The sequence below is a fragment of the Cricetulus griseus genome, chromosome 6, assembly GCF_003668045.3.
Source record: "Cricetulus griseus strain 17A/GY chromosome 6, alternate assembly CriGri-PICRH-1.0, whole genome shotgun sequence".
NCBI lineage: Eukaryota > Metazoa > Chordata > Mammalia > Rodentia > Cricetidae > Cricetulus > Cricetulus griseus.
The window spans coordinates 78,562,065-78,582,452 of NC_048599.1; positions in this window are offsets into that span (position 1 = coordinate 78,562,065).

Here is a 20,388-nt window from a genome sequence, read left to right on the forward strand (position 1 = left end):
TATATATATATATTTCAAGTATAAAATATAGGACTAAAGATGACCTCAAAATTATCATATTCTATTGGGAGGATAATAGGAACACTTTTGATGGAGCATTGTACTTGATACATGGTTGTTAATAATAGGTAATCAACAGTGCAGTGAAGTTGAGATGCCTTCAGAATAGAACCAATGACAGTGATAAAATAGATGTAAAAATTAACACATTTTGTAGGAATGAAACTATAAGTACAAAGTGGCTTTGGGTGAGGAAATGTATTTCAGCATTATATTTTTGTGCTTCAATGTCACAAAGACAGCATTTTCTTTCTGCTCTGCAAATGTTAAAATCATTAGGAACTTCTCATTCTGGACCTTATTAGCACAATTTTCATTAGCATCATAACCTCTTTATGTGCTACAATGTCCAACAAGAATGATCTCCTTCTTTACTGTGAGGCTGACTTTCATTTCCCAGTGACTCTACTCACCAAATTTGGAATGCAAATATTTGTTCCAAATAGATTTTATTTGTAGTTATTTGTGTGAATGACAGGTATCATGTGTGCAAAGTCTGGGAAGGAAACAAGAGAATATTGAATAACCTGAAGTCAGAATTACAGATAGCTTTGATTCCTCTGATATCTGTTCACTTAGTTTAGTGTGTTGATGCACACTAAAAATTATTATCAACGTGGTGTTTACTATCTGTAGACCCTGACTCTATAGGTTCCAAAAGACCTTGGCCTGTGTTCATACCTGATCCTACTTTCAGCATATATTAGCTGTTTGGTAAGTCTTTTGCCTTTTAGAATTCTCAGTTTTCACAAAGGAAAACTAAGAAAATAATATAGTACATGTCAAACTTATTTGGAGTATTTTCTGAAGCAATGTGGAAAGCATAGGGACCATATAAGTTGTAATATGTACTTCATTTCATGTTTCAATAGGTTTTACCTTTAATTTTAATATATTTTATAAATTTTACACATACCTGGTAATGATTTCCACTCAACAAGTGGTAGTAATAAGTAATTTGGGGTATTTTCTCTTTATTTTTTAGGGAATGATAACACAAACTTTATGGAAACAATAAAGGTATTATGTATTTTTGGACTGGGAAGCATACCAATAAGACATTCACCTTTTTAAATGAAGTTACTCACTGTTATTTCCAAACACAACATCTCAAAAAAAAATATTAGTGCTGATAAAACCAAAAGGAAGTTATTTGACCAACTCTTATTCCTATGTCAGAGAAGCATCTACTGTGGGATCTACATATGTGTGGTCATATATTGCATTTACAAAACAGAAAAATTTCATTGTCCAATCATACCTGACAACAAGGAATCTAGTAAATTTGATTGCAATCTTATATATGTAGCCATTGACTAATTTCATGTGTCACAGAGTTGTTCCATAGAAAAAATTTTAAATTTTGTACATTTTTTAAAATCCATGGAAATGCCTCAAAACTTTGTGAGGCAGAGAAAACAGTGATTTTAGTTTCAACTTTGGAAATTTAAAATCTAAATCTCATGAATATGCATGAGAAGCATGGTGTATATTTTAAAACTCAGAAAACATTTCAGGAGATTTTTGTTAGAACAAAATTCTTAGTCAATTTTTTCTGGATATTTGGTAAGGATTATATCTATAAAATCCAAAAATGTGCTTTTATGAAAACACATTTTTTTGAGACAGGTTTTTTTTCTATATAGTGTTGACTCTCATGTAATTCACTCTATAGAACAGGCTGGTCTTTAACACCAAGGTGTCTGCTTCTGCCTCTCAAGTACTGAGCTTAAAGTTTTTGTTTTTGTTCGTTTTTTTTTTTAAAGAATAATTACTCCCACCGAAAAATACATATGTTGGTAGAATGGAGTTGAAATAAGATTCCATATGGAAAAGATTTACTACAAAAGTGGAGAACGCCCATAGCGACAATGGCTGCTCTCCTAGCATATCGACAATTTTTATTCACATAACTCAAATTGTGAGGAAGGTCTTGCTTTGCCTTGCAACACTAAAAAAAGTCTTTGCCACCTGCGTCTCTGCGCATATCTGTAAATAACAGATTGCACCAATTATGTTAGTGTTCAGTTGCTGTGCATTAAAATAAAAGGCAGCAGGGAAGAGATTTATAGGCAAATGCCTCCTCTAGAATCTGAAGCTGATAAGCAGAGGGGTATGAATTATTTACTGAATAGAAGCCTTAGAGAAAGGCTTGTAATCAAGCTTGGCTTGCACAAAACAAGAAACCTGTGACTAATTTCAAATAATGTTGTTTGTCTAACAAGGGAGACATTTAAAGGTCAGCTTCATTGAAAAATAAATCTAATCTCAAAGAAATATTAACCTTACTCTTGAGACTTTCTTACAATGGTCATGAGATGAAATAAAATAAAATGCAGTGTCATAGGAAGTTGGATGCTGCTTATGATATTGTGTAATGACTTTAGTTAAGTGCTGGGCAAAAAAATAAGAAAGTCTTACAGTGGAAGCTTCAATTCATAGCAAGCACTACAGAGTCAAACTTAAAAATGCTGTGGTTTACCTTAAAGTACACTTTAGAAAGTAATAATTTCTAAGCAAGGATATTGACATTAACTTGATATGATTACAATTCTGTCTGTAATTTTCTCTTTGGTAAAATAAATTGTAGCAGTCTGTCAATAACAGGGATAGAGAAGAAACCTGAAATACAGGGGTATGAGTTTGCATTACTTTTATCACAGATTGGATACTTATATAATCTTTAGATCTCAATATCTTTAATTTTTAATAAATATATGAGTATGCTGTGTTTATATTACTTTACTCCTTTCCTATACCCACCAAGCTCCTTCAGTTTCCTTGCACTCTCCAATTCCTAGGTTCTTCTATAATTATTTTGTTTTACACACACACACACACACACACACACACACACACACACACACAATCTATGTACATATTTACCTATGTAATTGAATGAGCCCAATTAATGATGCCCATAAGTTCATGTGCTCAGGGACTGACATTGGACAACATGTCAATGGGGCTTGTCCCTTGTGCATGGGAAAACAGGAAGCAATACTGAAGTAACACATTGTAATTTCCTTTTTAAAGGATTAATATTACAAAAATTTGAAATTTTAGCTCCTGAAGAAAGAAGAGAGTTAAATTACATGTAAGATAATGGTTGTGAGGTAATGGCTTCTACACATGATAGAAATGATATGCCAATGAAATGTCAATAATATGATTGCCTACACAATAATCACACCAGTCATAATGGCATGGTAAATGGATGTAAATTCTTGGTTTCAAAGAATAGAAGGTAAATTTGTATGCAGGGCTTTTTGTTTTTTAACTTTGTGTGTGTGTGTGTGTGATTCAGAGGTCAACACCAGATGTCTTCCTCAACCGCTGTCCAACTTCTTTTATTACTCATTTATTCAAATGTGAATATATTTGCATGTGTACTTATGAGTTGACATGTCAAAGCCACGAGAAGATGATGAATATTTTCCTTTTTCCTTTTTCAACTTACTGACTCTAGGCAGGTTCTGTCAATGAGCTTGAAACCCTGTGTGGCTTCACCAGATGGCCAGATACCCCTTAGTGTCACTCTATGTCTGCCCTTTTTGATAAAGTTACATGCGTAAGTAGACTACCCTGGGCTTTTTGTTTGCTTTCTTATTTGTTTGCTTTGTTTGTGCATTTTGGGGATTCAAATTACTGCCCTCAAGCTTACATGTTACATATTGAAAAGTCTCCCTTTCTCCTTACCTTGTTTTTGAAATTCATTCTCTCATTGAAACTGGATGCTTCAGCTTCCACTATGATGGCTAGTCATGAATCCCTAGAAACACTCATGTCCCTTCCCAGTACTAGGATTATAGAAGTATATCACTGGAACTTATTTTCTGTAAACATTGGAGCTATATCCTCAGATTTCATTGTTTGAATGGCAAACACTTTCTTGACTAAGCCATTTTCCCTGTCTCTTCCTACAAATGTCCAAGGATTACTAACTTCATATAGGAGAATTGCATTATTTATTCATTCAAAAGCCTGAGAATTTGCTTTAGAATCTGGCACCAGAATTACTTTGGAGCTCCTACTTTGGAAATCCAGGTATTCTCCAAAAAGGAAAAGCACTGGGGAAAGACACCATGGAAAATAACCATAATATTCTATTACTTAACCAAGATGAATTTCCAGAGAAGGAGCCATCCATCCATGCTACAAGCCACATGATCACACAGCAATTATACAGCCATCGTATCATGAGATAATTCAGATGAATTATGGCTTTTTCTGGTGGATAAACCAACACAAAAGCTGTACTTCCAGTACTTGGGTGTACAGGTACATATAACAGTAATTCTTTTTAGAATACAATGTGAGGCTTGAGTTTCTCAGAATCAGAAAGGCAGATATGATTTATACACAGAGCAGTAAACTAAAACTGCTAGGAGAAACTTTTAGTTGCTTAGGGCTGTACATCAAGGAGAGGGTCTATGTTAAATATGCATGAGAAACAAAACCTGGCACCTTCCAGTGCTCTAGATTCAGTGGTGGCACAGGCTTTCAGGAAAGTTTACTTTTCCCTGAAGATGTGCAAATGGGCTGATTACTTTGTCTTTATCTTCTCTGGGTGGGGGAACAGGAGGGAGCAGTAAATCTCTGAGCTAAAATCTTGTGATAAATCTTGTGATTATAAAATCTTGTAATAAAAGAAGTTTGAGCATCTTTTAGTGCAGGGTTAGTGTAGGTTATCACTTCTCTGTCTGCCAGTGAGGTAAAACCAGGGCATGTTTTTTTTTTTTTTTTTTTTTTTTTTTTTTTTTTTTTTTTTTCTAATTCATCTAGGCATCTGTAAATCAACTACTTTGGACATGTAGTAATTCTATGTCCTTGGATATTTGGGAATATCTTTAATGAATTGCTTTTGCCTGAGCCCTAAACACTGACCAAATGCCTGTCAATAAAAATACTTGCAGTAAGGAAGATTTCTGTAATTACAATGGAGGGGGCAACAAGGACCTGATAGTGAGGAACTGGTCTCACACATAGCTAAGGATTGTAACGAGTAAACTAGGGCCTGTTAATGGAGAACAGGTTTTACACATAGCTAGTGAAATAAGTAAAACACAAATGCATGGGAGTTATTTGTTCCCAGTTAATGATCAGATAGTGGTAAACTGTGGGAAGTAAATCAGGAATAAGCTACAGGAAGGATCTACAACAAGAAACAGCCAATTCATTCACAAGATTATAACACCAAACACAGCTTTTGTATTGGCATATCTATCAGAAGAATCCTTAATTCATCTGAGTGATCTCATGATATGATGGGTGTGTAATTATTGTGTGATCTTGTAGTTTTGTAGCAACCATAACCTTGTCAGAGAATACTTTCCTTTAGAAGTCAAGTACAAAAGTGGCCTCTACCATCATTCTCTATACCTTCATGGAATCCCCCTTACTGAACTCCCCAAATACTATGTAGCTGGATTAGAGATTCAGAGAAGTACTTGAAAATGCAGACTTCTTTGTTTACCTTTTGTGATATATAGCTTGAGGCTGTCTGTTTCCACTTACACATAGTAGACACAAAGTATTTAAGGCAACAAAAGAAGGACACCTAGACATTATTCCTGTTGAATGATAAAAATCCCAGAGACAAATATCAGGGTTCAAGCTTTAAGCTGAAATCATGAGAAGAAAAAGAGGTAAGCTCTAAGCCAGTAGATCTATAACCTAGCTAAAATGACCTCTCTCCACAAATCTTCAGAGACAAAAGGTTCTGAATTCCTTTCTCCTCCTCCTATATTTCTTTCTCTACCAAGCCATATACTCTTGTCTTCAGCTCCCTAGTCCTGGGATTAAAGCATGTGATAACCTTTGTGTGATTTCTTTTATGACTGGATCAAATTTGTGCATACAGTGTGCCCTTAAACTAACAGAGATCCATCTCTTTCTTTGCATTTTAAAGTATTTATTGGACAGTGTTCTTTAACTGAGACTCTCAATGGGGTGGGGGAAGAATATGATACCAACTATTCAGTAGATTGCAACCAATATATTAAAAAAAGTGTTAGAATGAATAGAAAATATATCTATATTTCACATGCATCTTTGGAAATAAAATACAACAGAAAAAAGGCAAATATATTTAGCTTCAATATATACACAGAAACTTGATTTTAAATATATTTATCTTGTGATATTTTAAAAAGTTAAACTCTTTTTTGTTGGACTTTTTTGGTTTTCATTTATTACAAAATTTTTTTCATTTTACATACCAACCAAAGTTCTTTCTCCTTACCCTCCACCTGTTCCTCCCTTACATTCTCCCCCACCCAAACTCCATCCAATCCTTAGTAAGAGTAAGGCTTCCCAGGGGAAGTCAGCAAAGTCTGGCATATCAAGTTGAGGTTGGACCAAGCCCCTTTCCAGTTATCAAGGCTGAGTGAGGTATCCCACCATAGGGATTGGGTTTCAAATCATCAGTTTATGCACTAAGGATAAATCTTGGTCCCACTGCCAGTGGCTCCACATACTGCCTAAGCCACAGAACTGCCATCTACATCCAGAGGGCCTAGTTCAGTCCTTTTCAGGTTCTCCAGCTATCAGGCCAAGGTCAGTGATCTCCCTTTAGCTAGGAAACCCATCATAATCTTGACACCACCCCTTGTTTATATGATCCCTCCTCCCTCTCTTCTACTGGACTCCAGGAGCTCCACAAAGTGCTTAGCTATGGGTCTCTGCATTTACTTCCATCACTTACTGGATGAAGGTCCTATAATGACAATTAGGGCGATCAAAGTCTGATTACATGGGAAGGCCAGTTCAGGCCTCTCCACTATTGATAGTAGTCTTTGCAGGAATTATCCTTGTGTATTCCTGAAAGTTTCCCCAGCACCAGATTTCTCTCTAATCCCATAATGGTTCCCTCTATGGCTCACCCTCTCTGACCCTCCCCCAACTCAGTCATCCTTTTCCCTCATGTTCTCCTCCCCACTTAACCCTTCCCTCCCCATTCTATGTGTGCATGTGTGTGTGTATACCACAGGTTGACGCCAGGTCTCTTTCTCAATGGTTTTCCACCTTGTACTTAAACACAGAGATTTTCACTAAACCTGGAGTTCACTGATTAGCTAGACTAGACTAGAGTTCAGTACTCAGCTAGAGGAGTAGCCTGCAATTCACTGTTCCATCTATTTCTTAATCTGGAGTCCTGGCATTAAAGGTGTGTGCCTTGCTTCTATGGCTAAATATGATGGCTGCTTTGGTATTTTGATCTACAGTGGCTTTAATAAACTATAAACAATATAAAACTACATATTCCTACAAACCAGATTTTGATTAGTTTCTATTCAGTACATGCTGCTGAAGATAGTGCAGCAAATACAGATTTTCAACCTTTATTTTTCTTTTAGTCACTGAAATAGATTCAAGCACACTCTTCAAGCACAATGGAATGCTTTAAGATTTCATTTTTAAAGAATCTTTGCATTTGTATGCAAAATACTGTGCTAATAATTGCATAGTGTTTTAGTTCTATTTTCCTAATTTGTTAGCATCTATATTTTATGCAGTATTCATATATATCTCAATATAGACATAATAAAAATACACTTTTTTTTACTTTAATGCCTCTTTTGATTTTTTTTGTCAAAATCACATTACCCCTTTATTCATATGCTTTTGTCACTGTTTCTCTTTCTAATTAATATATCTTCTTTCCATGTAAAATATGACATATATATATATAAATATAAATATTACTCAGATAATTTAAAATTTCATAATGCAGATTTTACAGATACTTAATATATGTTGATTTGTTTCAGTTTAAAATGAGTTTATTTTCATTTTGTATTTTGCATGTTTATGTTCTCTCTTGGCTATAAAGATTCAATCCACCTATTCATCAACCCATTAGTATGGCTTTCAGTATATAAAAAAGTGTTTTGTAAGTATTCTAACACTAGTAAACACATTGCTTATTAACAGGTTATATAACTAAGCAATATCATTTCCAAAATAATTTTGTGATCTTAGACTACATTGTCTATTTTCATAGTCTCTAATATCTTCTATGACTGCATTCATTTATGTCTTGGGGGAGGTTTCAATTGCTGTGATGAAACATTCTTACCAAAGCAACCTCAGATTTATTCAGCTCATGCTCAAAGAAAATCAGGATAATAATCAAACAGGGCAGGATCCTGGAACCAAGAGGTGATATTTAGGCAATGGAGGGGTGCTGACTGATTTGAGCACTGTGCCTTGCTCAGCCTGCTTTGTTGTAGAAACTAGGACCACTTGTCCAGAGGTGACCCTACCTATAGTGGGCTGGGCTCCCCCACACCAAACTCTAATTAAGAAAACATACTACATGCGTGCATATCATATTATCTGACTGAGGCATTTTCTTAATTGAGCTATCCACCTACCTCTCCAATGATTCTAGCTTGTGTCTAGTCAGCACTGTGTGTTTTATTTCTACATGTATTATATCTCCTTAACTCATTAAAACTAGAGTGTTTACAATGGTTATTTATTCACTCAATAAATTGCCATCTTGACCTTTATTTCACTTCTACATTGCTACAAAGCACTGTTTTGCTGGTGTATGAAACAAACTTGTTTTAATTTTAGTAGGCAATTGCCAGTGATGAATTTTCATTTGCTCTAAGTATTTGTCTTTATCTATTAATAAGATTTTCACTGGATGGGTATTTCATACGTTTTTCAAATATACCAAGATTAATAAATCAACCAATTATGTTGCTCATTGAAGCCTATTCATCACTCGTCTCTTTAAGTTTATCTTTTTATCTCGGAATTTTAGCACTTTTACTAAAATCTGCTTAAATTTATATTTTTCATAAGTAGAGTGTTTTTATTTCTTGAATATGTGTCACTATGTCCCCTTTGGTACTTTTTGAAATTATAGAGGCAACATTTTTAGAAAATTTTTTTTCTCCACTTGTTTACTTCAGTAGAACTTGTTAAATTGTGAAATTTTACAAAACAATCATGCCTTTCTATATTTGTGCATTTGTTACTCTCCATGTCATTATGACCAAAGTATTTGACAGAGTAACTTAGTTGAAGAAGGATTTATTCCTGCTCATAATTTTAAAAAGAATATACAATGGTATGCAGGTATGATGGTACTTCTATGAGGTCTCTGTTTACCTCATATCTATGATCAGCAGGCAGAGAAAGATGAATGCTGTGCATCTGGAATTCTCCTTTTCCCTTTTTATTCAGCCTAAGACCCCAGATCACATTCATGTGGATCTCTCTTCATCAGGTAAACCTTTCTAAAACACTTTTGCTAAACCACGAACTTGTTCCTGTGTTGATTCAAAATCTATTCAAATAATTAATTATCAACTATATTGTAATTTTGTTATATATTTTTCTGAATCATAGTCTAGCTCAGTGGTTTCAACTTTCCTATTGCTGGGACCCTTTATTACAGCTCATATTGTCGTGACCCTGGACCATAAAATGATTTCCTCTACTTCTTTATAACTGTAATTTTACTTCTGTTATGAATTACAATATAAATATATGAGTTTTATAATGGTGTGTGAAAGGGTCTTTTCCTCTCCCAATGAGTCAGAATCTGGTCTAGATGTTTTCTGTTAGCCTACTGTGGACCACCAATCTACTCTTGCATGTTTTTCTTGATTAACACAAATTTGCCAAATATATCTTCATTACTTTTATTTTGCTGCTGGTTCAAATTTTGAATTTCTCCATCTTATAAGACTCTTAATTTATTAGTAACTTTATCTTAAAAGGCACATGTGAAATTTTCCAACTCTGCATTACTTCAAAACAGTTTCTGAAGCTTAAATTAGTGGCACACACTGCAATGCTAAGAGGTAAAAGGCAGAGGGAGGACGATCAGGAATTCAGTCACTTCAGAGTCATAGTAGGATGTGTTGTGAGTTAAAGGTAAACTTGAAGTACATGAGACCTAATATCAAACAACAAACAATTTAAAAAAAAACACTATATTTCATTCTTCCTGATGACCTCTCCTCATTGATATGGAGAACTCCTAGGTCTAGAAAAAAATAACTTTAATATTCAATGAATCTGCTTTTCTCACATATAGTTCTAGGAGGGTTTTGTGCTTTGCTTTATTCTGATGGTCTTGCTTCTAAACTCCTATTTCTGAGACCCATTAAGTATTTTCCAGGCTGTCAAAACATCCATTAATCATTTCATCTGCTTTCATGAGATTTCTCTCATTCATTACACTTCACATTTTGAGGTAATTTGGGAAAGAACTTGAGGGGAAAATCCAGACAGTGTGTTACAGGCATATTCCACACCTCTTCTCTTCCACATCTGGGATGCTCAAATTATGTCTCCGTAGGACGTCGATCTCAAAATCCAATTTCTATTTTTTTAGATTTTAAATTTCATTTTCCATTCTTCATGTTTTAATGAAATTACTAAAGGCTGTACTGGTTTCTCTACATCCTGGCATTCACCCTTTGCCAAGATCCTTGGCTTCTAACTCTGAGCCATCAGCATTTGGAAGGACCCCAAGGAGAAGAGTGAGGTGAAAGTTGTTTAGCCTCAATAATTTTGTCCTCATTCAAGATGTAATAACTGCTGCTACTCACTGCAGGAGTCCTTGAAAATTTGACATGTGTATTTTTTCCTGCTTAAACAATTCATTTGGAAATTTGGAAACAAAGAATGAAAGAAATTTCAAAAGTGACAGTACCAACTCTTTTTCAGGGAGCTGGTAAAGTACAATAGATTTCCTATAGGTAAAACTATTTTCTAGATTCTAGTTTTTATATTCAGTTTTACCTTTTAAAGTAGGCTCTACATATGTAAAGTAATGATTAAATGATGGCAGTGCAATGAGTTTTCACAAAATGTCAGTATTGTTAATTTATGATTATAATTAACCCTGTCTGTGCAGTGGAGCTTCAAAATAAAATGTGTGAACTGAATGCCATTTCCCATTCAATACTCTAATTCATCATGATATATATAAATGAGTTTAATTTATGTTATCCTATATAGAGAATAATTGTTCTGCCAGAAATTATAGGTTACCAAATTAAATCACCTTGAACAGTACTTAGTTAAGGATTTTCCCCAAATCCTCCAACCAATACAGGTCACTACTATTATTTTGCTTGTTTTATTTTTCAAACAATCTTTTTTAAAAATTTTACATACCAACCCCAGTTCCCCCTGCTTCCATTCCTCCTGCTACCCCCAAATTCCATCTACTCTTCCTAGGGAATGAGACCTCCCAAGGGGAGTAAACAAAGTCTGTCACATCATGTTGAGGCAGGACCCTCTGTATCTAGTCTGAACAACGCATTCCTCCATAAGGAATGAGCTCCAAAAAACCACCTCATGCAGTAAGGTATGTACTCACTCATAAGTGGATTTTAGACATAAAGCAAAGTATAACCAGCCCACACTCTACAACCCCAGAGAAGCTAGGTAACAAGGAGGACCCCAAGAGATGGAAGTTTTTCTTAATTGCCCACAAGAGGTCTCTGTTGCTGAAGATACCATGCACTTTGGTCACAGTTCATGGAGAAATTAATTTGTCAATGACAAAGAAGCACTTTCCTCACTGGCTAGCTTTCATCCTACAAGAAAATAAGGTATTGAGGGAAAAGGCATTGACAATCTTACCAAACTATGACTACTATGAATTTTAATAATGGTGAGAGTGGCAGGTAAGTATCATAGAAACAATTGTGAAATGCCTATTATGGGGTGATTATCCGCTTCCTGTTTCGATTTAATGTTCCACTCTTCAGGACGAAACTCATTTGTAGTACTCAAATCTTGCCCAAGAGGAGCTCCCTGCTCTCTGAATCTGGTAGCACCCCACTCTTCCATCCCTTTCCGCAGACTGACCCAGGAAAAAGGTGAGTGAGCCTCTGTCCTTACCCAACCTCAGCCCAAACCAGCATTCACCCCAATCTCCCTTGGCCTGCACCTGCCTGCTTGGGGTACACACGCACAGATAAGGAGGAGCTCCCTGAATCTGGAAACACTCCACTCTTCCATCTCTTTCCGCCAACCGATCCACAACGAGTGAGGAGACTACCAGGAGAGGCAAGACCATCCAGAGTTGCAGATATTTTTGAATTCCTGGCCCCACACACCACTGGGTCACAAGAGGAGATAGAGAGAAACCACCTGCACCCACTAAAAGAAGATATAGGAAGAAGACAGAAGAAGATTTCACTCAACAACAGAAAGACCAATATGACACCACCAGATTCTAGGGACCCCACTTCAGAAAGATCTGAAAAGCCCAACACAGAGCATGAAGATGAGATGGACCTCAAAAATTATCTTGGCAAGATGATAGATACCTTTAAAGAGGAAACAAGAAAATCCCTTAAAGAAATAGAAGAAAAAGCAAACAAAAAATTACATGAAATGGAGGAAAAGACAAACCAAAAAATAAACAAATCTCTTAAAGAACCTAAAGAATCCCAAGAAAAAAACATCCAAACAAGTGAAGGAAGTTCTTGAAACAGTTCAAAGCATGAAAGCTGAAATAGACACAATAAAGAAAACACAGAATGAGGCGATGCTGGAAATGGAAAGGCTGGATAAACAATCAGGAACTAAAGATGTGAGTATAACCAATAGAATTCAAGAGATGGAAGAGATAATCTCAGCTATTGAAGACTCGCTAGAGGATATATATTCATCAACCAAAGAAAACCTCAAGTCCAACAAATCCCTAATACAAAATATCCAGGAAATATTGGACACCGTAAAAAGACCAAACCTAAGAATAATAGGTGTAGAAGAAGGTGAAGAAACACTACTCAATGGTACAGAAAACATATTCAATAAAATCATAGAAGAAAACTTCCCCAACCTATGGAAGGATATGCCTATGAAAGCACAAGAAGCTTACAGGACACCAGACAGACTGGACCACAAAAAGAAGTCTCCCAACACATAATAATCAAAACAACAAATCTACAGAATAAAGAGAAAATATTAAGAGCAGCAAAGGAAAAAGGCCAAGTAACATATAAAGGCAAACCAATCAGAATCACACCCAACTTATCAATGGAAACTCTGAAACCAGAAGGTCTTGGATAGGTGCTCTACAAGCACTAAGGGAGCATGAATGTTAACCCAGACTACTGCACCCAGCAAAACTTTCAATCATTATAGATGGAGAAAACAAGATATTCCATGACAAAAACAGATTTAAACAATACATATCCACAAATCCAGCACTACAGAAGGTTCTGGAAGGAAAACTCCAACCCAAAGAACATAACTACACTCACAAAAACACAGGCAATAGATAATCTAATTTTACCACACACACACACACAAAAAAAAAACAAAACAGGAGAGTGAAATACATACACAATGACACCACCAAAAATAAATAAAAAACAAACAAGAACCAATGAACAATGGACATTAATATCCCTAAATATCAATGGTCTAAACTGACTCATAAAAAGATATAGGCTAACAGAATGGATACAAAGACAGAATCCATCCTTCTGCTACTTCCAAGAAACACACCTCAACTTCAAAGACAGGCAATCAATACCTCTGAGTAAAAGGATAGGAAAAGATTTTCCAATCAAATGGGCTCAAGAAACAACCTGGTGTAGCAATCCTACTATCTAACAAATTAGAAATAAAACTAAAAGCAATCAAAAGAGATGAAGAAGGGCATTTCATACTCATCACAGGAAAAATCCATCAAGATGAAGTCTCAATCCTGTACATCTATGCTCCAAATAAGAAGGCACACTCATTTATAAAAGAAACATTATTAAAGCTCAAACCACACATAAAACCACACACACTTATAGCAGGAGACTACAACACCCCCCTTACACCACTAGACAGGACCACCAGACAGAAACTTAACAAAGAAACAAATGATCTGACAGAAGTTATGACCCAACTGGGTTTAACAGATATCTATAGAACATTCCATTCAAACACAAAAGAATATACCTTCTTCTCAGTGCCACATGGAACTTTCTCAAAAATTAACCACATAGATGGCAGCAAAGCAAACATCCACAGTTACAAAAAAATTGAAATAACTCCTGTATCTTATCAGATCACCATGCATTAAAGCTAGAATTCAAAAGCAATACGAATTGCTGAAAACATACATACTCGTGGAAAATGAATAACACCCAATTGCACCATTCCTGGGTTGAGGAAGAAATAAAAAAAAAAGAAATTAAAGACTTCCTAGATTTTAATGAGAATGTAGACACAACATACCCAAACTTATGGGACACTCTGAAAGCAGTGCTAAGAGGGAAGTTCATAGCACTAAGTGCCCACATGAAGAAACTGGAGGAAAGTCACATTAGAGAATTGACAGAACAACTGAAAGCTTTAGAGCAAAAAGAAGAAAACACACCAAGGAGGAGTAGACACCAGGAAATAATCAACCTGAGAGCCGAAATCAACAAAGTAGAAACTAGGGAAAAAGTACAAAGAATCAATGAAACAAAGAGTTGGTTCTTTGAGAAGATCAATAAGATAAACAAACCTCTAGCCAAACTAACCAAAGGGCAGAGAGAGTTCATGCTGATTAAAAAAATCAGAAATGAAAAGGGGGATATAACAATGGACACTGAGGAAATCCAGAGAATCTTCAGGTCATACTTTCAAAACCTGTACTCCACAAAAATGGAAAATCTAAATGAACTGGAAAGCTTTCTGGATAAATATCACTTACCAAAATTAAATCAAGATCAGATAAACAGTTTAAATCGACCTATAACCCCAAATGAAATAGAAGCAGTCATTAAAAGCCTCCCAACCAAAAGCCAGGCCCAGATGGCTTCACTGCAGAATTCTACCAGATATTCAAACAAGAGCTAATTCTACCACTCCTCAAACTGTTCCGCACATTAGAAGCAGATGGACTATTGGCAAACTCTTTCTATGAGGCTACAATCACTTTGATACCAAAGACACACAAAGATATGACTAAGAAAGAGAACTACAGACCAATATCCCGCATGAACATGGAAGCTAAAATACTCAATAAAATATTGGCGAACAAAATCCAAGAACATATCAGAAAAATAATCCACCATAATCAAGTAGGCTTCATCCCAGGGATGGAAGGATGGTTCAATATAAGAAAATCCATCAATGTAATCCACCATATAAACAAACAGAAAAAGAAAAACCACATGATCATCTCACTAGATGCTGAAAAATCCTTTGACAAAATCCAACATCCCTTCATGATAAAGATCTTGGAGAGAACAGGAATAACAGGAACATATCTAAACATGATAAACGCAATATACACCAAATCAATATCCAACATCAAACTAAATAGAAATTAAAGCGTTTCCTCTAAAATCAGGAACAAGACAAGGTTGTCCACTCTCTCCATATCTTTTCAATATCGTACTTGAAGTTCTGGCTAGAGTAATAAGACAAGAAAAGGGGATCAAAGTGTTATAAATCAGAAAGGAAGAAGTCAAACTTTCACTATTTGCAGATGATAGTCTACATTAGTGACACGAAAAACTCTACAAGGGAACTCCTATGGCTGATAAACACCTTCAGCAAGGTAGCAGGATACAAAATTAACTCAAAAAAATCAGTAACCCTACTATATACAGATGATAAATCCAATGAGAAAGAAATTAGGGAAACAACACCTTTCACAATATCCAAAAGCAACATCAAATATCTTTGGGTAACACTTACCAAAAAAGTGAAAGACCTGTACAATAAGAACTTTGAGACTTTAAAGAAAGAAATTAAAGAAGATACCAGAAAATTGAAAGGTCTCCCATGCTCTTGGATAGGTAGAATTAACATAGTAAAAATGGCAATCCTGCCATAAGCAATCTACAGATTCAATGCAATCTCCATCAAAATCCCAACACAGTTTTTCACAGATATTTTAAAGAATAATACTCAACTTTATATGGAAAAATAAGAAACACAGGATAGCCAAAACAACTCTTTACAATAAAGAATTTTCTGGAGGCATCACCATCCCTGACTTCAAGCTCTACTATAGAGCCATAGTTCTGAAAACAGCTTGGTATTGGCACAAAATAGATAGATAGACCAATGGAATGGAATTGAAAACCCTGATATTGACCCATGCACCTACGAATACCTTATTTTTGACAAAGGTGCTAAATCTATACAATGGAAAAAAGATAGCAACTTCAACAAATAGTGCTGGTACAATTGGATTCAGACATGCAGAAAATTGAACATGGATCCATACCTGTCACCAAGCACAAAACTTAAGTGCAAATGGATTAAAGATCTCACCATAACTCCAGCCCCACTGAGTCTTCTAGAAGAGAAAGTGGCAATTACCCTTGAACAAATTGGCACAGGCAACTGCTTACTGAACATTATGCCAGTAGCACAGACACTGAGGTCTGCAATTAATAAATGGGACCTCCTGAAACTGAGATGCTTCTGCAAGGCAAAGGAAACAGTCAGTAGGATAAAATGACCACCCACAGAATGGGAAAAGATCTTCACCGATCCCACATCTGACAGAGGACTGATTTCCAAAATATATAAGGAGCTCAAGAAGCTAGCCACCAGAACACCAAACAATGAAATTAAAAAGTGGGGTGCAGAACTAAATAGAGAATTCTCAACAGAGGAATCTGAAATGGCTGAAAGACACTTAAGAAACTGCTCAAAATCATTGGCCATCAGAGATATGCAACTCAAAACAACTCTGAGATACCACCTCACACCTGTCAGAATAGCTAAAATAAAAAATACCAATGTCAATCTATGCTGGAGAGGATGTGGAGAAAAAGAACACTCCACCATTGCTGGTGGGAGTGTGAACTTGTAAGACCACTCTGGAAATCAGTATGGCAGTTGCTCAGAAAAATGGGAATCAGTCTACCTCAAGATCAAGCCATTCCTCTCTTGGGTATATACCCAAATAGTGCATGTTCATACAACAAGGACATATGTTCAACCATGTTCATAGCAGCATTGTTTGTAATAGCCAGAACCTGGAAGCAACCTAGATGCCCCTCAACTGAAGAATGGATTGAGAAAATGTGGTACATTTATACCCTGGAGTCCTACTCAGCAGAAAAAAGCAATGGAATCTTGAAATTCACAGGCAAATGGATGGAACTAGAAGAAACCATCCTGAGTGAGGTAACCCAGTCAAAAAAAGACAAACATGGTATGTACTCACTCATATATGAATTTTAGACATAGAGCAAAGTATTACCTGCCCGTAATCCTCTTCACCAAAGAAACTAGGAAACATGAATGACTCTAAGGGATAAATGGTCCCCAGGAATGGGAGTGGCATGAACCCCTGAACTAATTGGGAGCATGAGGGTAGGCGGGAGGGAGCTGCTACAATAAGAGCAAGAGAAGAGGAGTAGAGGAGAGGAAATGGAGGGGCAGAAATACTGAGTTGGGGGAAGAATAGAGGAGAGAGAGCAGGATGAGAGATACCATATCAGAGGGAGCCACTGTAGGTCTGAGAAGAGATCTGGAACCAGGGAGATCTCCAGAGACCTTCAAAGATGACACTATCTGACAATCCAGGCAATAGTGGATAGGATACCCTAAAACCCCTTCCCCTAAAATGAGGTTGATGACTTCTCTTTATGCCATCCTAAAGCCCTCATCCAGTAGCTGATGGAAGCAGAGACAGACATCCACATATATACACTGAGCTGAAATCGAGAATTTAGTTGAAGAGAGGGAGGAATGAATAGTGAAGGGGTCTGTACCAGGTTGGAGAAACCCACAGGAACAATTGGCCTGAACAAGGGAAAGCACATCGACCCCAGATGCTGTCGGGGAAGCCAGTACAGGGCTCTTTAGTTAAGAGGACTTACCGTTCTTAAAACGGACCCCAGTTTGGTTCCTACAACTCACATAATGTAGTTGAAATACATCTGTAATTCCATTTTTACAGGATTAGATTATGTCTTCTGTATTTCAGGTGCACTTGCACACATGTGGTACACATCTGCATGCTCAGACATAACACACATATACATACAAAATAGCAAAATAGTATTAAATATTTCTCTTTTAAAAATAGAAGAGGCTTTTATTTTCATCTCTTTTGTAAATGAGAGTAAAAATCTAATCAAATATACATCTTTAAATAATAGTGACCCTAAACAAAATGTATCTACTAGAGCTTATATTTCATTCTGTGCATTTTATTTTGCTATTTTAAGTGACAATATATCAATTTAAATGCACCCAGTGTGTAAAGAGAATATGATTCAAAATTCTTTTATTCTTAGGAAGGTAGTGCCTAAATCCCCAATTAGACACCAATGTTCAGCCCTTTCCACTTACTTTCATCTTGTGTGGAGATTAGTTGCAGTCCTTGAAATTCAAGTTTCTTTCTATTCAGCATAGAGAAGCTAGTATATAGGAGCTTCACTACAGATGAACAGAATATAGTGAACATGAAGACAAGAAAGAAAGAAAGAAAGAAAGAAAGAAAGAAAGAAAGAAAGAAAGACAGACAGACAGAAAGAAAGAAAGAAAGAAAGAAAGAAAGAAAGAAAGAAAGAAAGAAAGAAAGAAAGAAAGAAGAAAGGAAGGAAGGAAAGAAACCCTCATTCTCTGACAGGCCCTAAAGACTGAATTTTATATTATTAAGTTCAACATATTTCCTATTTTGTTTTAGTCAGTTGTGCCACCATTACTATACAGATTTTGCCTCATACTGCTTTTATTGTTTTGGAGAGTGCCTTATATACTCCTAATTATTTTAAGAAGAAATTAATTACTTTTTCCCATGTTTATATAATTTTAAAATTGGGGAGAATCGTAACAAAAATTATTCCTGTCCTACAACTGACTATGTGCTTGGAATACATTTCAATACCTATAATGGAAGAACTTCAAATACATGTCAAATGAAATCACATTGTCTTCTACTTTGAAAGTTTTCAATTTTGTTTCCACTCATGTTTCTCATGAAGGATAGAGTAGATTTCTAAGTAATTAGTTTAAATAAGAACTCAGCCAATCTTGACTAAACGTCTGATTTGAATTTTCTTTGAATTATGGCATTGTCTAATGTGGTTTCTGAAGTTTCTTATGTAATTCTTTTCACAGATACTCTTCAGATGTCACAGAATTTTAGTTAAGGTTCTAAGGTTGAGACATGGATGCCTTCCACCCTTAATAGAAAAACAGTTGAAATAGATTTATTTCTCCACCTCCTATCTGTATGGGCAGTAAAGAACATGAAGTCTACATGATCTCCCTACTCTTAATAGTTGAAAGTAGGGACGATTTCAATTGAAATTCCTTAGTGTTCCAGTGGATTGTCTGTCAGATTCATTTATTATGTATTCTTTAACTCTAGCTTTATTTTGTTTAGTTTTTATCCAGATGACCTGTCTATTGGTGAGAGGGGATTTAAATTTACCCACTATCACTGTATTGATGGCAATATATGGTTTTACATATAGGAACTTCTATGAAGTGCAGTGTACTTTTGTTTGGTGCATAAATATACAGAATACTAACATGTTTGGTGAATTTTCCTTTAATGGGTTCATAGTTTCATTTCCACCTTTTCTGGTTAGTTTAGGTTTGAAGTTTACTTTGTAAGATACTAAAATCCCTAACTCTCCTTCTTGATTCAGTTTAGTTGGAATACCTTTTCTATCTTTTTAAAGTAAGGGGAAACTGTCCTTCTTGGGAGCAGCAGAAAGATGTATTCAGATTTCATTTTTTAAGTTTTATATTTAAAACAATCTTGTTTTACATACTAATCCCAGTTCCATCTCCCTCTCATCTTCCCAATCCCACACCATCATCTCCCCATCCCACCACCATGCACTCCTCAGAGGGTGAGGACTACTATGAGTAGTCATCAATGCCTATGGCATCATTTGGGGAAGGATCAAAGCCCTCCCCCTGTGTTGAGGCTGAGCAAGATATCCTTCCACATGGTATGGGCCACAAAATGCCACTTCATGTACTAGGGATAAATATTGCCAGTGGCCCATAGACTTCCCAAGCCCTCGAACTGTCACTCACATTCAGTGGGACTAATTCAGGCTTATGCAAGTTCTCCGGCTATCAGTCTGAAGTCAGTGAGCTCCCACTTGCTCAGGTCAACTTTTCCTGTGAGTTTCCCCAACATGGTTTGACCTATTTGCTCATTTATCACTCCTCCATCTATACAACTGGACTCCTGGAGTTTGGCCTAGAGCTTAGCTGTGGATTTCTGTTTCTGCTTCCATCAGCTACTGGATGAAGGCTCTATGACAGCATTTAATATGTGCATAATTTTAATTAATATTGGGGGAGGGCACTTAAGATACCCTTTCCACAATTGGTTTGATTCTTAGTTGAGGTCTTACT